This window comes from Benincasa hispida, chromosome 9, assembly GCF_027475165.1.
Source record: "Benincasa hispida cultivar pf3 chromosome 9, pf3_genome.v1.1, whole genome shotgun sequence".
NCBI classification, from domain to species: Eukaryota; Viridiplantae; Streptophyta; class Magnoliopsida; order Cucurbitales; family Cucurbitaceae; genus Benincasa; species Benincasa hispida.
Genome location: NC_143486.1, coordinates 67,623,479 through 67,644,491, shown reverse-complemented (window position 1 = coordinate 67,644,491; position 21,013 = coordinate 67,623,479). Strand labels below are relative to the sequence as shown.

At 33.8% G+C, this 21,013-nt stretch overlaps 1 long non-coding RNA gene across 1 annotated transcript; it reads left to right on the top strand.

Annotated features, from left to right (window-relative positions):
* The first annotated feature begins 6,950 nt into the window (after positions 1 to 6,950).
* On the top strand, positions 6,951 to 9,667 carry LOC120086105 (uncharacterized). The gene is made up of 2 exons (XR_016532122.1): positions 6,951 to 7,295; positions 9,460 to 9,667. It is a non-coding gene; the product is annotated as an uncharacterized LOC120086105 (long non-coding RNA).
* The last annotated feature ends 11,346 nt before the right edge of the window (positions 9,668 to 21,013 follow it).

The window sequence follows — 21,013 nt, the reverse complement described above, 5'->3', positions numbered from 1 at the left end:
TTGTATGACATTTTGGAATTAAGGAATTAATACAACTTGTTTTCAATGCATTTTTCTGTTCTTTCGACTCCATATCCATCTTCTTGCTTAAAATCTTTACTTTCATTGTAACACTTAGTGGTATTGCTTGGGTATCGCATACTTAGTCATGTGAATTAGGGATATGAAGCATGTAGCAACCCACCGAGAGGTGTGCGTTGCGCGAGTGTGTGAGTAATCTTATTTGCTTAGTGTGAAGCTGCTACAACGCATGTCTATAGGCTAACCCATTGCTTGTATATGAGTGAAGACAACAACAATCAACTGCCCGGGAGGGTAAATGGTTGGTCGCATTAAGCAATGTATGCGTTGTTCACTAGGGATAGTAACAATCTTGCGTCAACCAAGTTCATGTGTTTGTCTTATTTTATGTTGTGCTCAACACCCCTTTAAAGCTACTGAGAGAGAGTCTAAAGAAAGAACCTAATGACTGAGAGCTAGGTTAGAATCTAGACTCGAGAGAGCGAGATTAGATTGGCATAAGCAAGAGATAAGGACTTAGAGATAAGCTCTGTTTGTCAACATTGCATCGCATGCACCCTAGGAATAGGTATGATGATATGTGGTTGCCTTGTTTGTGTATCATCGCATAGACAAGAATTAGAGATTTATGTGTAGGCCCTATAGACACCTTTGCACGTACATCGCATGCGTTCTAGCATTAGAAGCCGTAGCATTCGCACCGAGAGGTGGTTTACTATTGTATGAGTGTTGCATGATCGCATGGCTTGCGTTGACTAGGGTTGCCTTTGCGGTCACTCTTAAGGACTGCAATGAAATCATCTCCGCATTTTATCTATTTTTTCATACATATATTTCATGTCAAGTGTTGTCGTATCTTTACCTTTCATATATATTCTCATTGCGTTGTCTATCAAATAGAAGTAGGAGTAGGATTAACTTAGCAACATCCCTTCCATTCTTTTATTGAAACCGTTGTATGTACATCATTGCAAACACATAGCTACAAGTCCCTGTGTTTGACCTCGGATTACCCGAGAAACTTGCGTCTATGTTATACTTGGCGTGAACGCAAGAAAACTTATGGTAGGACGCATGGTCATCGCATATATCCATTAATGCATTATCACTCCAACGCATGACCATTGACGCATGATTATCAACGCATATCTTAGGAACATGCATCGCATACCGCGTCCACAGGATTTTGGTTATTGAGTAAAATTGACTTCCAATTTCCTGCTATCAAGTTTTTGGCACCGTTGTCGTGGACTTGGCAGCTAAATGTTTGTTAAAGTTTTGTGTCTCTACGAGCAAACTTTTTACCTTGGGAGTAGTGCAGCTTGTGCGACTAGGTTGTAAATAATGTTGAAGTGTAGGCGATGCGCTGAAAGCCAATATTGACCCAAAGGTAGAAGGGCAATCAGTCGGAAAAAATTTGAAGGTAATTCTAAGCACATGACAGCTGCATGCGCCCAACAATTGCCGGAAGTTCCAATGGTCAGGGCAACTTGACCGAAGTAGTTGAGAACCATTTCCTGCATGGAAGACTCCTTGCGGTGACAACACTCTTATTTTTCTAGAGGACGCCATCTGCTCTATCTTTACTTAGCTTTCTTAGTATAAGATATTTTTATTTTTATTGTTATTTTGGATATATGGATGCTTCCTTGGATGTGGTACATTTGCTCTTGTAGGTGCAACAATAAGTCTCCTCGGTTTGTAGTTCAACAGAAGAATTCTTTTCACCTTTCAACGCAAGGCTTCGATCGTATGGATTCTAACGTATGAGCACATGCGTTGTTCCGCCTGAGGTCTTTTCTTGTTATCTTGTATGCCTTATCCTTTTGAAATTCTCTTTTTTCCGATTGCGTTGTTTTGCGATGTTTTTATGATGGTACGTATAGTTCACCACATTCTCTAACTAATCAACGCAAGACATTCTTTACTTTTATTAGCTTCTTCAAATTTTTAAAGTCTTAAGTTTTATTCTGTGCAAACCTTTGTTCAAACATTTATTATCGCATTCTTGTAATTTTGTTTTCAGTTTTGCGATGAGAATGCTGCCAACCTCTAAGTTTGGGGGTGGCAGCGGTCTCGGAGAATTGCGTTCATTATATTGCGATCATAAAAAAAAAAAAATTGAAGTGAGATTTTGAGAATAATAACTCCACTGTCAACGCAATGGGGAAACCCATGTTGACAAAAGCTAAGTTGTGAAAGGCACTTGCTCGTAGTTGGATGTCTGCATGACACACGTGGGGACAAACCAAAACGAAGGTAAGTCGCCAGGATCAATGCATTAACACAACTCCTCTATCCGGTACAAGCCAAAACAAAAGAGATAAGAGTTGAGTTGAATATGGAATGCAACCGAAGTTGGATGCCCACATGACACACGTAGGGGTAAGCCAAAACGAAGGGCGTAATCAGGTTCAACGCCGCATTTGAATAAGCCATCACAAAATTTTGAAGAATTTTGAATGAACACAATCTCAAAAGCTAAATAAAAAGTTGCGGTGAATGAATAAAAGTTTTTGAGAAAAGGCTTGCCATATCTAAACTTAGAAAAGATCTTTTTGAAGAAGCAGCCAAAGTAAAGGAGAGCATTGCGGTGATGGTCAAAGGTGTGTGTAAATTATATTCTGAGAAGCTGGTCATCGCAAAGGAAAGCATGAAGGTGAGTTAGAATTTCTTGAGTATAATGCATGCTTGAGGACAAGCATGATTTTAAGTTTGACTTAGAATTATGAAGGTTGTTAGGTAGAATATGCGTCGATCATGATAGGAATTCACGAGAATAAGAGTTTGAATCGATCAGCATGTCGAATCTCAGCTAACCCGTTATTTTGCATTAATTATGCGTTAGCTAATGTAGGAAATGAATGCAAACGTGGAAACCGGACCACCACATAGACGACCGCATGCGGAGAAACACTCCATCGAAAGGCAAACGCATCGATCAACGCATGGGTGTTGTAGTGATCAGTTTCATGCGTTCATTGCATGAGAATTGTGCTCATCAGGCGATTGCGGTCATCATGATGAGTTATGGTATTAAGCGAATGCAGCCATTGAATGATTGCGGCTACGCAATAACACAAACTAATGGATCAACGCAAGGTAGGTGAAATGAACGCATCAACGCATCTACCTCGAGAAAATCCAGAGCTAATGTTGACATTTCACCTACCACGCCATTAGTGGCAGAGGTTAGAAAGGACGAACATGTCGAACGTTAGACTCAGAGCAGTCCAATTAATGCTGTCGGCAACCCAAGCTCTATAAATAGAAGCCGATGAGCTGAAATTCATTTTATCCAAGGTTTTCGACTAAGGTTTGCCTATGGCGGATCCTTGCGATCCAGAAAAACGCATGAGAAGATGGCTGAGAGTTCTTAACCTCCTTCATCCATTTTGAGTGTCGACCGGAGCCTTCGATCGGAGTTAGATCTCGAGAGAGTCAGCTCCTCTGCCCATCCATGGTACCACTGGCAGCCTTGACGCACATCCGCTAGAAGCAAGTCTTTGTTTCCAGCCGGTCATTTCCTTTTCCTTTCTTTTCTTATATTGTATTGTATGACATTTTGGAATTAAGGAATTAATACAATTTGTTTTCAATGCATTTTTCTGTTCCTTCGACTCCATCTCCATCTTCTTGCTTAACATCTTTACTTTCATTGCAACACTTATTGGGATTGCTTGGGTATCGCATACTTAGTCATGTGAATTAAGGATATAAAGCATGTAGCAACCCACCGAGAGGTGTGCGTTGCGCAAGTGTATGAGTAATCTTATTTTCTTAGTGTGAAGCTGCTGCAACGCCTTTCTATAGGCTAACGCATTGCTTGTCTATGAGTGAAGACAACAACAATCAACTGCCCGGGAGGGTAAGTGGTTGGTCGCATTAAGCAATATATGCACTGTTCACTAGGGATAGTAACAATCTTGCGTCAACCAAGTTCATGCGTTTGTCTTGTTTTATGTTGTACCCAACACCCCTTTAGAGCTACTCGAGAGAGAGTTTAAAGAAAGAACCTAATGACTCGAGAGAGCTAGGTTAGAATCTAGGCTCGAGAGAGCGAGATTAGATTGACATAAGCAAGAGATAGGGACATAGAGATAAGCTCTGTTTGTCAATACTGTATCGCATGCACCCTAGGAATAGGTATGATGATATGTGGTCGCCTTGTTTGTGTATCATCGCATAGACAAGAATTAGAGGCTTATGTGTAGGTCCTATAGACACCTTTGTACATACATCGCATGCGTTCTAGCATTAGAAGCTGTAGCATTCGTACCGAGAGGTGGTTTACTATTGTATGGGTATTGCATGATCGCATGGCTTGCGTTGACTAGGGTTACTTTGTGGTCACTCTTAAGGGTTGCAATGAAATCATCTCCACATTTTATCTATTTTCCCATACATTTATTTTATGTCAAGTGTTGTTGTATCTTTACCTCTCATGCATATTCTCATTGCGTATTCTGTCAGATAGGAGTAGGAGTAGGATTAACTTAGCAACATCCCTTCCATTCTTTTATTTAAACCGCCACATGCACATCATCGCAAACACATAACTACAAGTCCCTGTGTTCGACCTCGGATTACCTGAGAAACCTTCGTCCATGTTATACTTGGCGTGAATGCAAGAAAACTTGTGGTAGGACGCATGGTCATTGCATATATCCGTTAACGCATGACCATCGACACATGACTATCAATGTATATCTTAGGAACGTGCATCGCATACCGCGTCCACGGGATTTTGGTTGTGGAGTAAAATTGACTTCTAATTTTTCGCTATCAGACTATGTTTATGATGTGCATTATGTTTAAGATAGTGATAGTTACCCTTACATGTAATTAGATACCCACCAGAGGTAGTGATCTTCTTTGGAATTTCACCAGAAGTTTGTCTTTTCTTCGGGATTCACTAGAGATTTGTGTTTCCTTCAGAATTCACCAAAGATGGTGATCTCCTTCAAGATTTCACCAGAGACTTTGTATTTTCTTCGGGATTCACCAGAGGTTCGTGTTTCCTTCGAGATTCACCAGAGTGGTAATCTTCTTCGGAATTTCACCAGAGGTTTGTGTTTCCTTCGGGATTCACCAAAGGTTTGTGGGTACACCTAATTTTACGGAGGAGTGGGTTCAACTAAGCACTAGTCAGTCATCCCATGGAAAGTAAAGGTTTATGCATGTTCTAGTAGAGAGTGACATATAGAGGACATAAATGCTTAGCCTGACCTTGATAGTAGGGTTATTTACTAAGTATTTTATACTCATCCTTTCTTATGTTATGTTTTTCCCTTTCTTATATTATGTCTTTCAGGTAAGTGCAAGGACGTATTGGCAAATGACAAAAGGAATCCATGACCGTGCCATTGGGACCAGAGAGATGCTTTCATTCATGTTTCATGTTTTAGTGTTTTAAATTCTATTCTTAATGTTTGAACTTAAAGTTCCATTGTTGAAACTTTTATTTATAAAAATTCAAGAAATTTATTTTGAACTTATATTTCAGGGGGCCCAATCAAATATTTTCAGTTATTTAGATTTTACAAAAGTTTATTTAATAAAAGTTGTGAGAGAGTCATTTTGAGATTTATGCATGCATGTAATAATGACCTAATATAAGTTTAGGGAGTCGGGCTGTTAAAGACATGCCTTGGATGGGCATGCCCAAGACACAAAGCACGCATGGTGCCATCGATGCTCACTTCTCACTGCTCATTCTCATTTAGCTCGATACTCACTCTTGCTCACTCGACACTTACACTTGCTTCCACTCTCATTTGCGTTACTTGTTCTCGATTTTTGCTCCATTTATTTTAAATTTGAATGATATATAATGTTTCATTTTTTCTTTCTTATTTTTCATGTTTAATTCTCCCTATAATGGAATGAGAATAGAGAATAAGTAACGAGAGCAAGTGATCAAGTCATCGAAAGCGATAGCAAGAATTGACTGCTGAGGATCTCCATGGGTACTTGGCAATCACAAACTTGTTACATAATTTCATCATGATGCAAGCAAAAGGCCAACAAATTACGAACTTAATTTTCTAAAAGGCCATTTTTTTTTTTCATTTGGACCTAGAAATTGGGCCCTATGTACGAAACTGGGGTTCTTCATCATTCTTTCTAGTTTGATGTTTTTTATTCTTAATAGAATATAGTGTTTTTAAGATTTTTTTTTTAAAATAGCTAAATTACATATCTATTTCCCGTTTAAATCATTTATTTATTTGTTGTTTTTTCTAAGATTGCTTATTATCATTATATTTATTTTATCATTAGTATTATAACTGTTAAATTTTATACACCCCCCTTAGCATTAGACGTTATAAAAATTCAATAATTGAACTAAAAAAAAAAGTCAATACGAGCCAAAAATTTGCATTTTTTAAATAAAATAATAGTTTGTATTATCTTTTTTCTTTAGGATTGGTGTTTGAAAATTTATTTGTATTTCCATGAGAGGACACTACAAAAAAAAAAAAAAAAAAAAAAAAAAGCTACCATGACATATCTCTATATCTAAATTGAGAGAAAGGAATAAAAAATGTTGTAAAAGACTAAAAACCGCATTTTTTACGGAAAGAAAACGCCAATTTTCTAATAGCATGTTTTCCATAACAATTTTTTCTTGTCGTAAATTCATGACACTTATTAATTATCATTAAATCAATTAAATTATTAAAAATATATGATTTAATAAAATATTATTTTTCATTGAAATTGAAAGAAAATATAACTAAAATCATGGTAGCAAAAAATAAAATCACGAAGAGTTAAACAAAGTTAAACATTATTGGAAGAAAACATAATTAAAATCATGGTGTAGTTGATCAACCATTCAATAAATGGTGGTTTTCTTATCAACAAATCATACGAAACCATTCAATATTTATCCCTAAAATATCTCTTTATCAACACATCAACATAACATAACTAAAACCATTCAATATTTATCCCTAAAATATCTCCTTATCAACATATTATACGATCAAAATCCTCATTCCTGAAAAAACGAAACCCCCTTCCTCTACGAACCACAACCCACCTATTCGAATCTGCTGTCGCTGTGAGACACCATCGCCGCCGAGGGTCGTCAGAAACCCTTGCAAAGTGTCTCCATCCTCGATGATCTTCTCGTCCGTGGTTTCCATCGTCGTTGAAGGTCTTTTCGTCAGTGCCACTGGTGGTTTCCTTCGTCGTCGTCCGAAATCATCCCAGTTTGTCGGCTCGTGGTTCGTGTTCCAACCATCCATCTGTTCGTCAATTCATGTGTAAACTCTCTTTCTCTGTTTATTTTCCCTTGTTTGGAATGATTTTGAAATCAATTCTAATTTGTTTGGATGCAAAGTAAATATCGTTTGGATGCAAAAGTAAATGTCTATTGAATACATCCACTTCAGTTCGAATTGATTTGGATGCAAAAGTAAATCAAAAAATTATAAATCAATTATGATTACAAACGTTTTTCCCCCAAAGAATTTCTATACCAAATTGATAGGATTTACAAATTAATCATGGTAGCTTTTAAAGTTTCTTTATAAAAAAATTTTAAAGTTTCTTTTTAATAGAAATATTCAGAGGAAAATGTAAAAGAGAGCCGTGAAAGAACACAAAGAAAGAAAGAAAAGTCGAAGATTAGAGAAGAAGAATGAAGGATTTTACATTGAAATTGGGAGGTTCAAAAGCACCCACTCCTTTGAAATCGAAATCTTAACTTAGTCGCACAAATTCACAATGCTTGCAATTTTCCTTAGGTTTAGGACTTCAATTCAACCTAAACAAACCATAACAAATGCATTGGTTGTTTCCATTTGAGTCAAAGCTTGTAAAATTTTTTTACTCTTGCAAATAAGTGATGAGTCAAATTAAGTTTAAAATTTTCTCCGTAAACGATTCAATAAATCTTATTCTTCTTTTTAGTACAATAAATCATGTTCAAATTGTACTTTAAAAACACTCAAAATCATCAATGTTGTAGATTTAACATAATATTTACATGACAAAACTGATCATACCTCAATTAATATACTAAATGTGTCAGAAATTATAAGATATATGGTTCAAATCCTTCTATCCAATTGTACTTAAAAAAAAAAAAAAAGAATCACATAAATGTGTCAGAAATTATAAGATATATGGTTCAAATCCTTCTATCCAATTGTACTTAAAAAAAAAAAAAAAAGAATCACATGGTAGAAAAATCAATACTAATGCAAGTAGTCTCTATCAAATAAACATAAATCAATACTAATGCAAGTAGTCTCTATCAAATAAACATGGACACTAATGAATGAACTATTTATTCAAGTACAAAGTTAAAACTAGCAAAAATAATAATAATAAATAAATAAAATAAAATAAAATAAAATAACTAAATTTTAAGTGACGAAATTGAAGACAAAAAACATTTGACTTAATTTTGCTAGGATCGCAGTGTTCTTTGGATTTTTTTTGTATTTTTTCGACTGCATTTTGATATAAATTTTTGTGAGAAAAGAATGACACATGTGTACATATCTACCCACAGAGTTTGAAGCATTAAGAAGTGGCAAAATGGTAAGATATCAAGTATTTTACATCATTTTAAAATTATAATTAATTGCTATGTATTGTAGACTAATTAAAGTACTCACATTTTATTGTATGAATGTTTAAATGTATCTTTTTTTTTTCTTTTTTTTCTTTTTTTTGATGCAATCAACTTATTGATGTTCAATAGGTATGTGATTTTGTTACATGTTCGGTATGTTTACTCTCAAAAAAACAAGTATATATTGATGAATTGGATGCAACCAACTTATTGATAGCCAATAGATATGTGATTTTGTTACATATTATATTTGTTTATGACCGTTTGAAACCATCTTGTTTGTATTGTCAAAGTGGCCAATAGGCATGCCCCCAAAACATAATAAAGAAAAAACAAAGAAACAAATCAAGTTTCTCTATTGATGACATATTGTTTGTGAGTAAGCTATTGTAGTTTATAATTTCTTTTTTCCTTGTTTAAGCTGATGATGCAATTTTGTGTTTAGTAATATTGTGTTTACTACCATGTTGGAGAATGTTGTTTGTATTGTCTTGTTTGCAACTATAGTATATTATGGTTTGAATTGGATTTCTTGAATATTTTTTATTATATAGATAATCTTATTACAATATATGATGTTAGAAAATTGAATATTGTAATATGATCGTTGACATGGATGTATAGTTGGTATAGGTTATGACATCAACAAATAAGTAAAATATTTACCTAACTTGATTATGGTTGTTCATACTTGTGGGAGAAGGTTATGACATCAATGCTTTGTGCAATATTGGCGAGTTTGAAAAATCCATTACTTTGTATCGATAAAACCTTATATTGTTATCATTGTCAATATATTGATGCGTTGAGTTGAACTTAGGATTGATCTTTCGCTTTCTGAGCAGGTTTTAGAAGAATTTGTTAGAGCATTAAAACCATGAAGCAATAGATATATTTATAACAATTTTGTAGGATCTGTGGTAAGACTTTCAATGTAATGTACATGTACTCCCTAACAGCTTCTTGTAAAACCTATACCGATGGTTATTAATTGATGTGTTTGTATAATTAACCTTATGATCAATTTATATATGTAACACTTTTTTATGTTCATGATGTTTTCGTATTTGAATATGATTATTGAAATTATATAAGTAATGATAAAGTTAAAAAAAGTGATAACAATAAAAAAAATTATAGACAATACAAAGGTGAAAAATATGAATTTCAGGGACAATAAAAATTGTGTCGTGATAAAGCATTTGTTGACAAGCAACATATGTCATGGTATAGTCTAGTATTATCAATAAATACTATCATGGTTAGGGATGTTCAAATAACCCAACAACTTGAATACTGGACTACTCAACTCAAAATGTAAGAGTTGGATTGGGTTAGTTTTGTTCTTGGGTTGTGTTGGGTTATTATTATTATTATTATTATTATTATTTATCTTTATTGGGTTGGATGGTTGTGGGTTGCCTAAAAAAAATGGCCGACCAAACTTAACCCGAAATTTATATATATATTTATTTAAAGTTTGATTACTTTGTATTGATTAATTTGTGAACTTTCATATTTTTCTTTTAAAATTGTCATGATATTGGTCTTTGCTTAAAATTTGCAATAAATATCATAAATTTTTGGTATTTAGCATTTAAATTTTATGAGATTTTAGTTATTAGTCATGTTGTATATAAATTTACATATTTTTAATTAAAAAGAAAAAAATAAGTTAGAACCTTATAATCCAACCCATGGGTTCTTTGGGTTGCCAGCTCAACCAACCCGAATTTTCGAGTTGGTTCAAGAAACACTCTCAACCCAACGTAATCCATGTATACCCCTAATCATGGTTACGATATTTTTGACAATGCTAACCGTCACTGAATATTATCTGCAAACATTTCATAAATGTTGTTAATACCTAAAATGCTACATAACTATACCCATTTTTACTTTATTAATGACAGATACAACCTATAAAAGTAGACGTGACATTGACGGTTTATAAATGTTAGGTAAATTTTATTATCGACGGTTAATTATTGTCATTAAACAAGATATTACGATATTTTTTTCAAACTGTGATTGATATTTTTATTTTATAGGTGATATACCGGCACAATATAAGTGTCTCGAATATTGTTTGTGACAGTTTTTAAATGTCATGACATCTTAATTTAGTTGTAGTTAAAAAAAAAAAAAAAAGTTGAAAAAGTATTATCATAAGACACACATTTTCCTTGAAGATGGAGTTGATAAGTCAAACAAACTCCATGTATTTAAGATGAAATTATGTTCACATATATCACTTCTACTTTTTTTTTTTTTTTTTTTTTGGAAAATAGGCCATATTAATACTATTCAATATACTTTTTGTTGGAATCTTATAACCACAACATAGCTAAACAAAACACGAGTTAACTAGAAAAAGTATCATATATTTTAATTCTCACATAAATTTTAAATAAATAAAGACATCTTAATCAATGTAAAAATAATTGTACACATTTTAAATTTGGTTAGTATTTTTTAATTCAATTAATATGTGAGAAAATCGAATCATTAGCCTTTGATTTAAGTTATAATACCTTAACCAATATATTGGGTATGACATTATTGTTAATACGTTTTTTTTTTACTTTTCGTGTTTTTGAGGTGATTATTTTTTAGCTCAGAGATGGAAAAGTGTAATGCTTGTGACTATTTAGATTTTTATTTGCAAAGTAAGAAATAAACACTTTTAACTTACTCTTGAGCAAAATATTACACCAAAATGATGATCTTCTTTAGGTGCAAACTTGAATTGCACAAAGTACTATATTCCTTTATTTATTATTGTTATATTTTAGTATATTATCGTAACATTATCGTGATTCGGAACGATCGATGTCCTTCTCTAAAGATCTATTTTGAGTTGAAAGGTTTGAAGTTGCCACCGATTTTTAAAATATTCAATAACATTAAAAAATATCTGATGAAGTTTCACTATAACTTTAAGAGTAAAATATAGTCGAATTTTATGAGTGACAATGTCAATCAATTTATATTTTGATTCTTTTATGAAAGATTTACTTCGATAGTTTAAGACATTCAACAATATCAATTCTATCCTAAATTTTGTGAAAATATTTTATGTATACTAATTCACACTTTAGAAATAAGATGTGAATCAAGAGTCATGACAATGGCGCAAGCCATTTAAAAAAGATGTTTGAAATTCATTTGAAAATTTGAAATTTAAATTAAACTAAAGTTTTATGTCGGAAACCAAAAGAAAGCTAATTTGAAGTTCATTTAGAAATTAGAACATAAAGAAGGGTTCGTTTGGATTAACTTAAGAAAAAAAGTGTTTTTCAAAAAACTCAGTTTTATTCAAATGATAAAATTTGATTAAAATACACTTGAAAAAATATTTTGAGTTATTGTCAAACACTCAAATTTCTTTCAAAATGATTTATTTTTTAAATTAAACACTTGAAAATGTAATCTAAATACACCACAAGTTTGAAATTCGAAGACAATTATAGGTTAAATCCAAATTAGGGAATAATTGTAAAGTTATAAACTCAAGTAAAACTACAATTCATTTTGCAAGTCCAAATTACAATCTATTTAAAATATGTGTTTAAAATTTTAAATTCAAGCCACTGTAAATACTATTAAAAATTTTCAAATTTAAAATTGAATTGACCATATTTAAGATCTAAGTTAGAAACATACATTTAATTAAAAGGTTAGTTAGTAAAGTGAAATTTTTAACTGCAAATCTTGAAATAATTTATAAGTTGAAACACTATTTAGGATTGAAATCAAGTTGAAATTCATTTTGAGGCAAAACCCAAAATCATTTAATAAAAAATTTGAATTGCAATCTAGAGCAAATTGGAGACTATTTAAAACAATTTAAGAGAAGGGGAAAAAGAAAAATCCATTGAGATCTTTTAAAATAATCAAGATCAGTAATATATATATATATATATATATATATATATATATATATATATATATAATAAAGAGGAGTTTGAAAAGTGAGCCAAAAAAATGTGAAAATGTTAAGAATAAGGAAAATAATAATAATATAATAGTAATAATACAAAATAGTAATGATAATAAAAAATAAATTTGAATGAAATAGAATAAAATAAGGTGGGGTCTACTACTTTCGTTAAATTAAAAATAAAATGAAATGGCCATTACAATTATTAAATAAAAACCCAATAATATAGAAAGGAATGGGGCCACTATCTTTATTAGAAAAACAATAATATAGAGGAAAAAATTGTTGTGAAATTGAGGAGTAGATGGATATAGAGAAAATATAATATAATATAATTATAAAATAAAATAACTAAAATTATGAAAATTTAGTAAAAATTTGAAGTGAATTTCTCACCAATATGTGTGATTTTAAGATCCATCCAATGTCATTATTTATAGGCAAAGTCTCATGTAGGATGTGGTCTTACATGGACACAAAAATGAATTACAAAACACATGGATAATATGAATATTGACACATGACTTTTAGGACACTAAACAATGGGCATCTATTTGTTTTTATAATATTTATAATACTCCACTTAGATGCCCATATATATATATGAACTATGCCTTGTTAAAATCTTACTAGGAAAAATCCAATGGAAAAAAGAAAAAAACTAGTGAAGGAAAAAGAGCACATAGATCTCTGAGTCACTGCATTCCAATGTTGTGCACCAATTTTTAAAAAGTTGTGTTGGTAATGCCTTTGTTATACATCGCTATTTTCTTCAAGATTGTGAGTGTAGAAAAGCTTTGGTGAAATATGCTTTGTTCTATCTCATTTAATATATTCTCATTTGATTTGGGCTATGCAAGCTATGTTGTTTTCGTATAATATTGTTAGAATATTTTATTATAAGACAAGCCACGTGTTTCACGAATGTGCTGAGTCACTAGCCATACACATTCTCAACTAGTCTTATGAATTGCAAGAATTTCAGCATGATTTAAGGAAGTGGCCATTATAGTCTGTTTCACCGATCGCATGATATAGTAGTTCCCCACATGTGAACAGATAACTTGTTTAAAATCTAGCTTTGTGCGGATCAGATAAATATCCAGAATCTAATAATCAACTAGGTCAAGTATATGCTTAATTCCGTTCCAATGTCTTTTTGTAGGAAAAGAATTATATCTAGCTAATAAATTTATTGAAAAATGCAATATCTGGTCTTGATTATTAGTAAGATACATAAGTGCACCAATTGTATTAAGATATAGTATTTCAGGATTAAGAAGTTTTTCATTATCGTCGCGAGGTTGAAATATATCTTTCATTATATCCAATGAACGAACTTCCATTAGAATAGTTAATTAATGTGTTTTGTCCATATAAAATCTTTTCAAAATTGTTCCTGTATAAGTTGACTAATAAATAAATATTTCATTTGCTAAATGTCCAATTTGCAAACCAAGACAAAATTTTGTTTTTCTGAGATCTTTCTTGTTATTCTATTGCATTTGAAAACTCTTCAGGAGTTCCAATTATATTCAAATCATCAATTTATACAGTTATAATAGCAAATCCTCATTGTGATTTCTTTATGAAAACACACGGACATATTGGATTATTTTGATATCCTTCTTTCAATAAATATCCACTCAGGTGATTATACCACATCTGTCCTGATTGTTTCAATCTATATAGTCATCTCTATTATTTTATTGAATACAATTTCTGGGAATTTGATATATATGTTTCAGGTACCTTAAATCCTTATGAGATTCTCATATAAATATCATTGTCAAGAGACTCATATAAATATGTTGTGACTACATCCATAAGATGTATATCCAGACTTTCATACACAGTCAGATCAATTAAATATTTTAATGTAATTGCATCCACCACTGGAGAATATGTCTCCTCATAATCAATACCAGGTCTTTATGAAAAACCTTGTGCAACTAGTCTTACTTTGTATCTTGTAAACTCATTATTTTCATTTTTTTCCGCATAAATATCCATTTGTATCCCATAGTTGATGTATTTTCATTATTTTGTGTGCTTCTTTTGAAATTTGAATGATTAGAACGACCACCATGAAAATAATAATTATTTATTCCTCTGCCTCGGTCATGACCTCAACCTCAACCACAACCACGACCTCAACTATGATTATTAACATTTATAGCATTCACTTCAGGGAATGGTGTTGTTTTAGTTGCTCGAGATTCTGGTTTTTTATCAATAACTCGTTATTTTGTTCGGCCACGAGAAGACATGAAATTAGTTCAGAATATTATTTAAAACCTTTATCTCGATATTGATTTTGTATAAGCATACTCAAGACATGAAATGTAAAATGTGAAACCAGGATTTTAATTTTCCTACTTACACAGGTAATTAAGGGAATTAACTAAGTGTAAGTTAAATCCTATGTTGAAAAGAAGGAAAATTCTTAGTGTTTGAAGAGATTTTATTTTAGTAGCTTTGAGTTGAGCCATAACTAGTAAAATTTGACTAAGTATGAAGTCAAAAAGAAACCATGCGTGTGGTGTTAGGAAGCATTAACGCATGAGGCTCTAATGAGGCTAAGTTTGTAGAGGTTAAAAGAAATTAAGCCTTGAAGCCAAGGATAACCATACGTTGAGTTTATGAGGTATGCACAAGCATTGGCATAACAAGGGACGCATGCGTTGAGATGGTAAGAGGGCTAGACAATGAGCGCAAGGCATTAGGCGTTGGAGCATGCGCGTGGACTGTCGCGTAGTTGTTTGCAACACTAAATGATAACACTAAACAATAAGCTTGAGCACTAGATGATAACACTAGATGATAGCGCTAAACGATGAGCTTGGGCGTTAAACGATAGGTGTAGACGTTAGACGATGTGTTAGGTGCGAGTGCTAGACGATGGACGTTGCACGATAGGCGAAGCGCTAGACAACGATGCTACATGATACGAGTAAGCGCTACACGATAAGCGGACACATTAGACAATGGGTGTGATGAGTTAGACGATAGGTCAGCACTACACGATGAGCGACAGTGAGAGATACGCGATGAGCGACAGCAAGATCGTTAGGTGATAAGCGACAGCGAGAGATCACTAAACGATGGAGCTATGCCATAGGCACAGGCGCTATGCGATGGGCTATGCGCTGAACAATGAGTGACAGCGAGATCGTTGGGTGATAAGCGACAGTGAGAGATCACCAGACGATGGAGTTATGCAATGGGGCGTAAATGCTATGCGATGGGCGCAAGCGCTAAACGATGAGCAACAACGAGAGGGATGGATGATGAGCGACAGCGAGAGGGTTGGATGATGAGCGACAACGAGAGATTTAACTAGGCAATAAGCTATGCGATGAGTGCAAGAGCTACACGATGAACTAAACGATAAGCCAAGGGTTTATGTGCTGCAGAGGCTTGCGGTACACAAGGATGATAGATTCACCCGGACAAGTGGCTAAACCGAGAAGAGGTTGAGCTTGAGTTAGTAGGAGGTGGACAAATAGAGTTTCATGCAAGGAAGACTTATGCATGAGGAAAACAACTCAAACTTCATGCAAGTAGGTGAGTGGCATGGAATTAGGTGAATGGAAAGGAAGTAGGTGATGGCAAAGCATAGTGCAGACACTCCAAAAGTTGCTAAAGAAGAAGGTGTCATGTGTTGGAGGCTTTGTGATATGAGAAGGATCAGTTCCTAAAGACTATAAATACCACCATAAAGTGTCTCTTCAGTTCATAACTCGAAATACTTTTGAAAAAAATTAGGAAGAGTGTTAGAGGGTAGATTCAGAGGAAGATATGCATTGATCAAAAGATTCCAAGAGGAGGAGATACTGCCGAACAGTGGGGTCTTGAAGTAGCATCAACTTGAAACGAGGAGTTCTCCCAGAATATGTTTTGAGTGATTTTAAAGCCACTTGAAAGATATGAGAGTCTAGTTTTCAAGGTAGAGCTGATGGAAGAAGAAGCTCTGAGGAATCATGCTGGAGAGTGAGAAAAATACAGAAGGGTCGAGCTCTCGGGTAAACTTGAGCCAATCTTGATTATTTGAGGATTCCGGCCAAACCACGAGGATTTCTGAGCTGAGATTTTAAGTTAAGCTTCCTGAGAAATTTTAGAACATGTTTGTAAATGAAGTATCTCGAAATAAGATCTGGAACTATGAGTAATCTAAGTTTGTAGTTGAATCTGGAATTTAGGGATCAAAAGGGAGCCCGAGGAAACCAAGGAACATCTAGAAAGTAAGGTTCCTACCCTACCAAGGTGAGTGGTAATTCCTTTTAAGTCTTAAGCATATATTTTAGAGTATATGTATATGTTTATGTTATGAATGAGTAATTAGAATGAGTATGAGAATATATGATTTCTATGGTTAGGGGGGGTCAATAGATCTAGTTCCTGAGCCCGGAGCAGAACCTCACAAGATGGTTAGGGGATCGAGAGTTCTAATTACTGAGCCTGTGGGAAGAACCTTGTATGGGATGGTCAAAGGGCCGGAAAGCCTAGCTTCTAAGCCCATAAGTGGGGATCTATGTGTACATAGAAACACAAGAGAGTAAGTGTTTATGGCTAGTAACAATTTAAATATCTATCGTGCATGTATATAGAGTTGAGAACATACTCATTCAAGGATGAGGTTTGAATATAACCTCATAGTTGTGATATACTTGTTATTTTATGAGTTAAAATAGACTCTAAAAGTTGCTTACCACTCACTGAGCTTCTTGAAGCTCATTCTTTTCTTTCATGTTTTTCTTCCCAAGTAGTGAAAGTTGAGGAGTTCCAGGGTGCTGCTAAGGTCAAGGTCTGCCACAGTCACAGTCACACTTCCGGTGTTAAGAATTGGTGTTGTAAACTCTGTAGTTAAGTATGGGTGTTGTATAAATGTTATACAGTTTGTAATAAAATGAGTTTAGTCCAATAGTTTTTGTTTACATCTTTGGTTTAAAGTTTATGAGAGTAAAGAATTTTAGATGGGCAGTAGGTATCACAAAATGGTAGTATCTGTAGTCCATCGTGTTGGGTTTTATGTCCTAAAGCTCGCATTTGTAAAATGATAAACATTTTCTATAGTCAATAAACTTGTTATTGATTTTATAAATTGTATAAATGATAGTCTAAACCTAATAAACTAAGACCCATGACTATTACATGAGTACTTGAACTTTATGTGGAGACATAAGAGTGGATCATGTTCGAGTAAATAGTCAAAATGATCTATAGTATATGAATAAGGTTGGATACCTTATTCTGGTACACGATTGGATGCGACTTACTCTGTAGTTGTTACAAAGAGTTGTAAAGTACTACATACGAAGTGATCCTAATTCGTACATGTACATGAGGAGTGAGGGTGTCCTATGCAATGAATTTGCATAAGATCAGACCAAGAAATAAGTAACTCTTACTTTATAACGCTGTTTACTGTATAAAACTGACTATTTCACTTAGATGACCTATGTAACTCGATCTTAATTCTGAACTAACTATGAACTCCTATTTATTTGGGATTATCCTTAAATTTGCACAGGTGGGTTGGCTCAATAGTGCCGGCTCAATCAGCTTCCCATTTTAGGGGTGAGACCTAATAGATAGTCGAGGACATATGATGCAAGATGGAATTCATGCCTACCCAATTTAAGGATAGGAGAAAGGTTGTTCTCTCAAGTACTGAATCCAAGTCTTGAACAAGGGGCCCCACACTCTCATTGGGTTGAGAGAGTTTTGGTTTAGTGATTGGATCACAAACCAATTTTTCATTAGAGGATCAGTAGGAACTTGAGGAACAAGACGTAATCTCGAGGGTAAAACAGATATTTGACCTAGCCATTATTACGAACAACCTGTGAAGGGTCGACTTACTAATTATGGTTAAATCATGTGGACATAATATATCTACAGTGAGGGGAGTACAACTATGGGCTTTAGTGGAGTGACCCATTAGTTAACGAATGGGAGTTAATTTGGTCTAATGAGTTTAGCCAATTAATCATGGATCATTGGAGCCTATGATCTGTAGGTCCGCAAGGTCCCCCTACTAACTCAAAAATGGATTAGCTCTAGAGTAGCGTGAAACATTCAAATTAGAATTAAGGAAATTAGTAATTATATGAGATATAATTACATATTTAATTTTAGAACTAAACAGAATAGGAGAATTTATATTTAAATATATGAAGATGGATACGTGTAAAAAATTTATTATTTGATATTAAATTAATTAGTATTATTTAAAAATTAATTTATGAAATCAATTTTATAAAATTAATATTCAGTTTTTAAATCAAAATTGATTTTGAAATCGGTTTTGCTGGAAATTGAAAAGTTGGTAACATGCACAAATGGAAAAACAAGTTTTTCCATTACCCATCTACTACTTGCTCATGCAAACACCATTTCCTCCTCCTCATTTACTCCAAGCATGAGTTGCGACTCATGCAGTTGTCTTCCTTGCATGATGGTCTGCAATATATTGAAGAGATTGGAGTGAATTTGAGGCATGCAATCAATAGAATTTTAGTTGAAAATTCGTGGTGAAGAAGGTGTTCTTCAACTAGATTGCTGTTGTGAGCACTTCTCATAAATCCCTTGATTCAAGCTTGTTTTAAGTCCCACAACTCAATCTAGAGCACCAAAAGAATGGTGGGAAAAATCTTGAGGTAGTCTGCAACAAGTTATGAAGAAATTTGCAGCTAGAGATCGAGCTTTGAAGAAGTTCTACAAAGGTATGTCATGAAACCCACTTGTTTCTACAAGAGCATGCTTTATATTTTGCCAAAATAAATGAATTAGAGTACTTAATGATCCTTGTTACTTCCCCTGTTGCTGATACAATCCTGCAATTAGTATTAGAGCATCATATAAGCATTCAATTTAGTTTAATTTTGGTGTGGTGGGTGTTTTATATGAGATATATGAAACTGATGCACTGATATGGTTTTCTGAGTTTTGGCATTTAATTTCTCTTTGATTTCTCATTTAAATTTGTAGTTGGCTCTTGTTTATGAGTTTATATGTGTTCCCAAGAGTCTTTAATTTATTTGGAGTCATTAAGTTGTAATTGAAGAAACAAGTGAAGAAGGCCGAGCTGTTGTTTCCAATTTTTCAGCTTCTACTTAAAATCGTCGTTCAGGTTTAGATGTTAAACGATCGTCTAGTTCCAGGTGTTACAAGATGTGAAGAAAAGCTAGACGATCATATAGCTATGACCGTTGGTCGTTGTGATGTTGGACGCAAGACGATTGTGTACCTACAAGAGCTAAATGTGCGTTGAAATGCTATATAATAGCGTTATGTGATCGTTTAGCTTTGCATGGGAACTAAACGATGCGTTGGAGGTGCTACACTATCGTGTAGCTATGGCATGCGCTAAGCGATGCGATGAAGTGCTATGCTCTGGCGCTAAGTGATCATCTAGCTACGGTGCTAAGCGATGCATTGAAGTTCTACACGATGGAACAAAACGATCGTGTAGCTGCCCGTTGAACGATGCGATGAAGTTCTATGCGATGGAACTAAGCGATTGTGTAGCTGCGACAGACACTAAACGATTGTACTATGCGATAGACAAAAGATACTAAGTGATCGTGTACCTCTGCCCAACACAAGGCGATGGCGTTAGAGGATAGCCTTCAGCGTTACACGATCAACCTTAGCGAGATTTTGAGTTTGGACCGAAAATAGTCGGTTCGACCGATTTTCTCGAAGTCCAATCCAATTCAGCCTCAAAAGGTTTTGGCTGGTCCAGTTCAGACTTTGTTGGTCCGATTTAGACTTATCACGACTGGTTCAAGATGCTTGGATTCGATTTGGAGCGGTTCGAGTGGTCCAAAGACGGTTTTGAAGTTGTTTGTAATAGTTAGGCTTCTATTTACTTGTTTATGCCAAAACTAAAATCATATCAGTCTTTGTTTAATATTATTTATGGATTTGATATATGTTATAATTAAATAAATCTTGTATGGGCATACAGTATGCCATTTAGATTTAAAATCCCACCATTGGAAGTGTGTTACATGCATTGAAAGTATGTTATACTTTGTTATGATATATAGTATGCACGTTCGAGTTTCTTGTATTTAATATAAGTGTTATATTAAATATTGAATGCCTTTATGTATGTTATGGATGTTTAATATATCTAAAGTTTTATAAGTTATTATAAAATTGGGTTAGACGTTTAAAATCTATAAAGAACGGTTGCATGTTCACGTAGGTTGACTACCTGTTTTAATAGTTAAAACTTGTAAAACTCGGGTTACAAACTTAACCGGTATATAATCTTGTCTAAGGCTGGAGGTATTTAAGTTGACGGTTTATGGAACACCTCCTACCTGGGGATTATGACCGAATTATTGAGCGTTGGTAACCGGTTTTATGAGCATACGTGAGCAATATGAAGTAATAAAATAGTTTATCACCTAGACATCATAGGTTAAAATCTAATTATAAGC